The following is a 9,227-nucleotide window of genomic DNA, read 5'->3' on the forward strand; positions in this document are numbered from 1 at the left end:
TGGCCTTGAAGTCTTTGACTAGTAATGAATAAGGGTGCTGTTGGTGCTGGAGCTGTTGCATCCATTCAGACAGAAGCAAATGGCCTCTTTTGCACTGAATTCCTAACAGTTTAGTCAGGGTCACTCTGCCTCTTCTCTTCTTTTCATTTTTGTTGTGTTCAGTTGGCACAGCATAGACTCAGGATTGATGTGGAAAACAAATGTTTTTCCTAGACTCCGGGGATTCTGAAAATGAGAACATATGTTCTACAGGTATTACTGGACTCTAAATAAGAGCCATGTCAAGAGAACAAGACTTTCAGCCAAACTACACTCATCCTTTGGGCCACGTCCTGGTCCCAGTTAAATGAAGAGAAATAAGTCAAGGAAATTTTGTGAGATGTAAACCCAAGCAACTAAAGTCCTGACTCAGTAAATTGTTCAAGCATATGCTTATGCTAATCCCAGCAAAAGTTATCTTCAGCATGTGCTAGACTCCCATTGACGCATCCAGTGTATGCATAAAGTTAAGCATGTGTTTAAGAGTTTTGCTGAACAAGATGTCCTATTGATTTCAGACCTGAAAGCAAAGTTTAGTAAATGAAGCTATTTATCAGGAGGATGAAAATTAATGAGTTTCTCACTGTATAGATCAAGCACGTCACATTAGTAAGAATTTGGAGGAGTCTAACTGACCACCAGATTCAGCAGAAAAAGAACAAAAAAAAAACTTAGAATAGGAAGAAAATGATGACAAAGTTGGATGCTAGGATGCTGGTGGTGGAAGCAAAAGATGAGGAAACTAGTACAGCTTTGGGCTACATGGTGACTTAAATAGCACTGCTTATTTGAGAAGTCTATGGGAGATGGCAAAGCTTGGCAACTAAAAACTGTCCAGACTCAAGACCCTTTTGCCGTTTCTTCCCTAGCTGGCATGTACTTGAACACACTTTGCCTTTGCAGACCAAAACAAAAGCTCTGTATGAATTCTTGATACCATACACTCATTTTCATCCCTTTAGTCATGCCTATTTATCTGCAATCCCATGCAGCAGTACATCCACCTCCCCAGTAACTCTACAACTCAGTAGTACAGAGGGCCAGGTGAACTTTCCTGATTGCAGACCACCAGTTTCCAAAAGTTTTGCACTGTTTAGTTTCCAGAGGCACTTGAAAATCTGTCCTTTCAGTAACATTTCTGATACTGCAAAGATCTTGTGAGACAGACAAGACAGAAAAAGGAGGGCATAGAAGCAAGATACTTGCTCCCAAAATGCCCATCTTAGTGGCAGAATAGAGATTATAATACAGGGCTTTTGTAATCTCCTCCAGTATAGATCACATACAAGGCCAGCTCACATTCAGGTGTCTGTGATAGCCCAGACAGATTAATCAGGATGGAAAAGGATCTTGCCTTGAAGTGGAGTAAATTATTTGACTACCCAATAGGGCCAATAGAAAAGGAAGGAGCAATTGCATGCTTGGGAGCTGTACATGTGAGATTTATTCAGTGTGAATCTAGGGGAAAGTGTCACACCTCTTCTGTTGCAGTGCCTCAAAGTCAAAGCGGTGTGCAGTCCCTGCTCCTCCCCCTGGTACATATAGTAGTGTGTTATAGAGTAAGCATGAAATTAGGCTGGGGACTTCACACAGACCTAAGAACAAGAAAATACAATTGGGGATATGGCTGCCTAAGCCCTTAGGTCTTTGGGAAGATCCCAGCCTTACAGCACAATTCATGCAGCAGTGAGTTACGGGAGTTGCCCTGGCTTGGCACTCACAGAAGTTGGAGCAGGACGCGGCCCCCTCCCCTCTGGACTTGTTTTTAGCATACTGTGAGGATGGTAGGCATCGTCCACGTCAGTCAAGTCCACACCCTGAAGTTAGCAAGTCTACATGGCCACAGGTTCTGCTGGCGGACTGCAGCCAGCTCCTGCTGGCCAAGGTGCTGGAGACTGCAGCAATGCAGAGCAGAGCCAGCAAGTGCCTACAGGAAAGGCCAGCTCCCCCCTTGGGGATGTTCGCTTCATCAACCCGGACCTCTGAGCTAGGCAGTCCCAACGCCTTTGGGCCAAGTCTTTCAGATTGTCCTGGTTTCTTTTCATGTCATTTAACTTAAGCCGTGAGTTTTCCCTGTGTGTGTGTTTATATGCAGAAGTTCTCCAGGAAGAAAAAGGCTTCCTTCAGGGGTGTATAGCTGGAAGATGTTGTACACAACCTGGTACAGCCTGCCTGTTCAGCTGGTGTAGAACATTACAGCTCCACAGAAGTTCTCTTATAACAGAGGAAAGCCTACTCCCTCCTCTTGGCCCACATATTCCCTTCCTCACTTGAGCCACCCCAACACCCCCAGGTTTGAGAGATCAATCACTGCCTTTATCAGGGAACCAGGGAAGCTCAGTCCTCCAAAACAACACTGCATCTCCCTGCTTCTCTCACACACACTACAAGCAGTTACCTGAACATTCAGGATAGCAAACTTGTGTTCCTTCAAAGGACACATCTCAACCTGTTGGACACTTCCTGGCTCTGCAGTGTGGCTACATACCATCAGCTGGGACTTACTTCTAGTAAGAAACAAAAAAAAAGCACCTACGAAATGCTGCAGAGAAGGGCAGACAAAGAACATGGCCAATTATCATCATTTGTAATTCTCTATTCTATTGTAAATACATCTTGTACATACTTGGATGTTTTCATCATTTACTGTCTTTATGGATTATGTGTTAAATAAGACTCTCTTAGTTTATTGTGTAACACTGTAAATAACATAACGTCCTTTATTATTTATGCATAGGCATCTAACACGCGGAGAAAGTTATCCTCATATTATTTTAAGATATATGTCAAAAATATGTTGCATTTTTCTTTTTGCTTTGAAAAAAAAAATTGTAATATATCCTCTTTTTCCCCTCTTTTCCTTTAAAGAAAAAAAAAAAAAAAAAAGAATGCTAATTTATTGTTCAGGAGAGAAAGGGGATGTAACTGAAAGGCAAACTGTTCAAAGAACATGCTATGGAAGCCACAACCTACTGATAAACTAAAGAATTTATTATCCCAAATACAGCAATAAGTAATTGTTGATTTATTAAGGTTTTGTTATTCATTTTCAGTAAAAGAGGTGCTGGATTAAATTGCTTATGTGTTGTACTGACCCAGCTGCTCAGCAGACTGTGTCAGACCAGTAGTCACCATCTTTTCGGATCCAAATGTTATTGTAAAGGTCCTGTTTTGCCTAGCTCCAGGTTTGTCCCAGAGGCTTTATGCATTTTGAGCCACTGTTCCCTGAGTTTTCTAGATTGTTTGTATGGAGGCCTCTGGCAGACATTCCTATTCCTAGGTAAAACATTTGTAGTTTCATAAATCAGAATAATTAGATTTACCATGACCATTTTACCACCAAAGTGGGGTGGCAGGGGAGGAAGGAGGATGGGGAGTGGAGGAGTTGTTGCATTTTGGGGCTATGAGAGGCTGCTCTACAAATGTCACCTCACTGCTCTATAACAGTCAAAAAAGCAAAATAGATGGCTAGGAATTATTAGAGGACATGACCATAATGCAGTATAAATCCATGGTTAAATATAATGAGTGTTTCTGTTCTTCTTGTTTCAGAATAGAATTATTGGAATTCATTTGGAATGGTTTGGAGGGTGAAAAGGATGAATACATATCTGGAGCCAGCATGGTCCACGGGACAGGGAAAAGGCTAGGACTCATTAGCTGGGAAGAAAGGACTGCTGAGGGGTGATATCACAAGGGTCTATGAAAACATATTTCATAGCATATTCATAGCAGAGGCTACAAATGGGCTGTTGTTCAGTATGTCTTCCACTACAAGAAACTGAGGGATCAAACAAAACTAGTAGGCACTGTCTTCAAAAAGATGTGATTCTCCAATGGAGGAAGAAGGAACTTGGAGTACTCCTTGCTGCTAAAGTTTATGTGTCTTTAATGCTTCCATAGGCTTAAGGGAGGTCCTGATTTCAGACTGTAATCCAATGAGGATTACTAAATCAACAGAAACCACATGAGATTTGGGAAATACCTGAACTGAAACCAAGTGGAGGTTGCATAGGGTGGAAATATCAAATATATTTGCCCTGCAGTTACCTTTCTGCACATTAAATTAAAGAAGGAAAGGTATGAGCGAGTAAAACAAAGAGGAAAGCACAAAGACATCCTTCACGTCTTTAACATCCATCTGTTCCCAGGCCCAGTGGAAATGTATAGGTCAGATTCCTGCCTCCTACCTGTAGGCACTGAATAAGATACTGGGGGGGGGAATAATCTTTCACTCTCTCCCCTGTTCTCAACACAATGAATTGGCCTAAGGACAGGTTCATTTCCTGTTCCCCTCCAACATTTTCTCTGCCTTGCTATTGTCTGTACAGGCATCCAGTAGCTGGAAGTCTGGGTGTTCAGGCTGTTTGCCTCACCTGAACGTGTTGGCTTTGTCACCTCAGACCAAGCCCAAGACAGCATCTCCTTGCACAGTAGTATTGTCAGGAGAGGAAGGAGCTCCTCTTATCTTCCATTGTAGGCTGCTAAAGTGGGAATGAGTTGCTCCAAGAAGCAACAGCCCTTTCTTGAGTGGGAAAGGAAGGAAGAGCAATTCTGAAGAATTTAAGTACCATAATAACCACTCACAGTCAATGGGACTAAGGACTTTATGTCATAATTGACCCAGACCAAATCTGGAGTGCTTTAGGAAATCTATACTTTTGTGTCCCAAATGTCCTTGCAAAACCATTTTTCATAACTCCATGGTGTCTTTATCCTATCACCTCCCTCTGTCAGACTCCTGCCTCTGCTCTTCTCCATAAGGTCTGAGAGCAGATGGCCTCAGAGAATACTAGAGCAAAAGCAAGCAATACCCTCTTCTCATTTCTACAGCCTACAGCTGGGAATGCTATTAGCATGCCAATTCCACCCAGTTATGAATGAATGATTTGGATGACACATTTCCCAAGCTAGTGCTGTCCATCTTAGCAACAGCTGACGGGAGGAAAACTGTACCAAATGCCTAGAGATGTTGTGGCTAGTAACTGGTGATTAACCTGCAGCCCAAGTGTGTAGCCCAAGCAAGGTAGCATAGGCTGTTTTTAGGTTACAAGTCTGAAATCTCTTGACAACAGACCCTTCACAATGGGCCTGGGAACGCTTCAGGGCTATGTTTCTTTCACCATTCAGAAACAAGACAGGGTACTGGGGATTTCTGATCCCAGAGCGCCTCTTCTGCTTAATGCTGCAATCTTTTGATGGAGTCATTACAGATTAGCCCACATTACAGAAGTTCTACTGATTGCAAAATTATTTCCTACATCTCCAGACATAGGGAATATGGGACAGGCATAGGAAATTCTAGCAGAGTAAATGTCATGAATCACTGGTATGTTCCCAATGCCTCCATTGCCACCTATCAAAAATGGGTCTTAAGGCAGGATCCACATCTCCCAGCAATAAAGAGCTGGCAAAGCACTCCTAGTGCTGTGATGTCAGTGGAGTTGAGCATCCTACATCTCTCTCTGTCGTGGTTTAACCCCGCCGGCAGCTAAACACCATGCAGCCGTTCACTCACCCTTCCCCCTCCCTCTCTGGGACAGGGGAGAGAAATGGAAAGTGAAGCCCGTGAGTTGAGATAAAGACAGTTTAATAAGACAGGAAAATAATAATAACAATAATAATAATAATAATACAATGGTGATAATAGTACTACTACTAATAATGTGTACAAACAAGTGATGCACAATGCAATTGCTCACCACCCGCTGACCGATGCCCAGCCTAACCCCAAGCAGTCCGGCCCCCTCCCCCTGGCTAGCCACCCCTATATATTGTTCAGCATGACCCCATACGGTATGGAATACCCCTTTGGCTAGTTTGGGTCGCCTGTCCTGGGTCTGTCCCCTCCCAGCTCTTACTGCACCCCCAGCCTGCCCGTTGGCAGGACAGAGCAAGAAGCTGAGATGTCCTTGGCTTAGTATAAGCACTGCTCTGCAACAATTAAAACATCAGGGTGTTATCAGCACTCTTCTCATCCTAAGCCAAAACATAGCATTCCACCAGCTACTAGGAAGAAAATTAACTCTGTTCTAACTGAAACCAGGACACTCTCCAACAGGGGATATTTAGAGTTTCTGCACTTTCTAAGCACTGAAGGGACTGACAGAGACTGAGACAAAGACATCAGTATGAACAGATTTCCCCTTGCAAGTTAGACCTCACTCTCTAAGCCCTTAGTTCTAGGAGGTAATCTAGCATCAACTTTAATTGGAAGCTGGACTTTTAACATAAATGACAGCTGCTGCCCAAGTCTCCATTTTATTTCTTCCCCCTGGGGATAACAAGAGACTTTCTTGCACTGGATGTGATACCCTAGCAACTCAGAAGAGAGGAACCCTAGCAGCAGTGTAGCAGTGTAGTATAGAAATCACGCAAAATAAGGCCAGATTTTCTGATGACAGCAGCAGAGGAGGTGACAAGAGAGTTGTTGCAAGGTTACATGCTCTTCAGCTGTTAGGGAGTACAGTCATTGTTAACAACTGATTAAATCATTACCCTACTAATGGCCAATTTGGAAGCAATCTTCAGAAACCAAACATTGTGTGGGAGGTATTTTAACTTACCCTGCACATCGCTGCAGACAATTGGGTGATGTGTCCTCTATGTGTGCACACACATACACAGTCTCCCAATTTATTGTAATGATTTCCTGATGTTCAGTGCAGCTCAGTGACAGGAAAGGAAAAAAAAAAAAAGATTCAGTAAGGCCATTGAACAGCTGCAAAACTGCCTGTATCCAGGAAGAAACACCTTTGGCACTACCAAAAATAAATAAATAATATATATATATATACATATTTTTAATGAGGGTGGGTTTTGTGCTGTACAGCTGTGAAGGGATTGAAAGGGAATGCCTCCTTCTTCCCTAGTTGGAGAGACTCAATCATAGCTTGGAGAGAATCCTTTGACAGGGCCAGGACTGAGAAGGGACTGGTGGGGTGGAAGAGTAAGGGGACAGACTAGGGTTGAGGGTGGCAGTGCGCCACTCATTTCATTGAAATAAACCTAGGCTATTTCAAGGATTCATCCTAAGCAGGATTAAAATGTCCAAGTGATGGGCCCAGGAACCTCTATGTGCAGCAAAGAGAAAATCTCAAAAGAGCAATTCTCTCTTCTGAGTTCTGTCTCTCAATAGGTTCCAGCCTTGTACTCCACCTTTGCACCCTGAAAGCCCCCAAATTGGTGAGATGAGTCAAATCCTCTACAGAAGTAGACAATAAGGAGAATGTGAATGAGGAGACTGAGATACTTGTGCTTATAGTGTCATTCCTGGAAAGAGCAATGGGAACTTACTGGTGCTGTGAAAGCAGTAACCCAAAACTACAGTCAGTAAAGGCCATTTATATGAATGTTACAATAAAAATTCAGTAATATGCAATTCAGCATCCAGGTTTAAAACCTTCACCTAGAAAAAGCTCTAGGAAACAGAAGAATGCCATCCTAGTGTTACATGAAACACCTTAACCACTGAAATATACTGGAATTCCAACATGCAAAATTTCTCTGAAGGCTAATTGATTACAAAATATGAAGCTCATACTATGAATCCCAAAGATAAAACTTTAAAAAAAAAAAAAAAAAGAGGCTGGCAGACCAAGGTATCTTGTTTCTCCATTGTAATCAGCAGTTTAATTATCATGGTATTGAGTCATGCAGCCTGGGTCATCTAAACGAAATCACAGAAAACAACTCTTATGTTTTAGTCCTTCTTACTTCTTTCATTCCAATTGCCCACTTCTTTCAAAGCACACTTGCATAGACTATTACAAACAGCTTTATAAAATCCAAAGAGAAAATTGTGATTGCTGAAGTCAAAGTAACAGGACTGTCTACAAGGTAATTCTATGCTCAGATCTTTCCTTTGTTTGGCTTCCTGATATATAGCCCAGAATCTATCCAAATATTTCCATGCCCCTCCTAATTAATTGCAATTGCCATTTTAGGACTTCAGATATGTCAATCACAGTATTTCTAGTAAACTTCACTCTGGCAAATTAATGTCATTCTCATGGGTTTCAAAAAGCAAGGCTTTCCATCCTGCAGCCTTACAACTTCATTTGACTGACAAGCACTCTACTGGCTCAAGAGCAGAACAACTCTCAGCTTTGTCCCTAGGTGACAGCAACTGTTCTTAGTTGTAGAAGCATGTTTGCTGCTTGCTCCTTCTTTGATATTTCACCAAAATCATGTCAGCATATAGTTCCAAGATCTTTGGAAATGTTCCTTGGTTGAAGATCTAAAAGGGCTAAGTTTGTATGTTTCTCACCACCATCCCACATGCATGCATCACATCTTTAAGATTTAAGAAAATGAGATTTTGGGGGGCATAGCAGAACAAAGTCAATGCTATAACATTCTCTCTTAGAAGTAAAAGATGAACAGCTCTGCCATCAAGCACATACTTAGCTTTGGTACACTTACCAAGCAAGGCATCATTTATCACAAACTGAGGTGATGGGAGATGTGCCATACTGCCTGAGGAATAGCTTCATGCTGGCCTTCAGGGCACAGGCTCAAAACCCCTTTCAGGCAAGGACTGGCACCCACAGACCTTACTGAGCTGAGAGCCTGAAAGGCATTCAGAGGATTGCTCTGTTGCAGCCATTTGAGTGCAATGCAGTGCATCATGCCCAAGGCATGCGTGGGGGTTTCAAAGGTCAGCCATTCTTGGCTGCAACTTGCTTTCAGGGGTGTGAAGTGACTGTCAGGGAAGCCCTTTGGCATGGAGACGCCCACCCAGGGCTTGCTTCCTGCAGCCAGCAAGGAGACCCAGGATCTCAGCAGTGCTCCTTGAAGCCTGGAGGAGGAGGAAACAAATGTACAGCTTGACTTTCTGCATGTTGGCCTGAAACCAGACACTCTGTCAATACTCTGCTATGACAGCTATGGTCATGAAAATTACTTCAGAACAGAGGCATCTAGCAACTTAGAAGCTGAACAATCTCTTGCACCAGAGAGCAAATATTTTCTCTGATTTCTTGGAGGAGTGGTGGGTGGGAGCTGAGATGAGGAACTGTAGTTCCTCCTCCTTCTGCATGCATGCTGGGTTAGTTTGCAAAAGAACAGGGACACAGGCAGCAAAATAGATGCTCTCATCTCACCCACTACGAACATGTAGCCTCAGCTTAGTCCCAAAAGTAAATGCACCAGATGGTCTTCAGGACAGGAAAGGGCTTGGTTTAAGC

This window comes from Aythya marila (assembly GCF_965140915.1).
Source record: "Aythya marila genome assembly, chromosome: Z".
Taxonomy (NCBI): Eukaryota; Metazoa; Chordata; class Aves; order Anseriformes; family Anatidae; genus Aythya; species Aythya marila.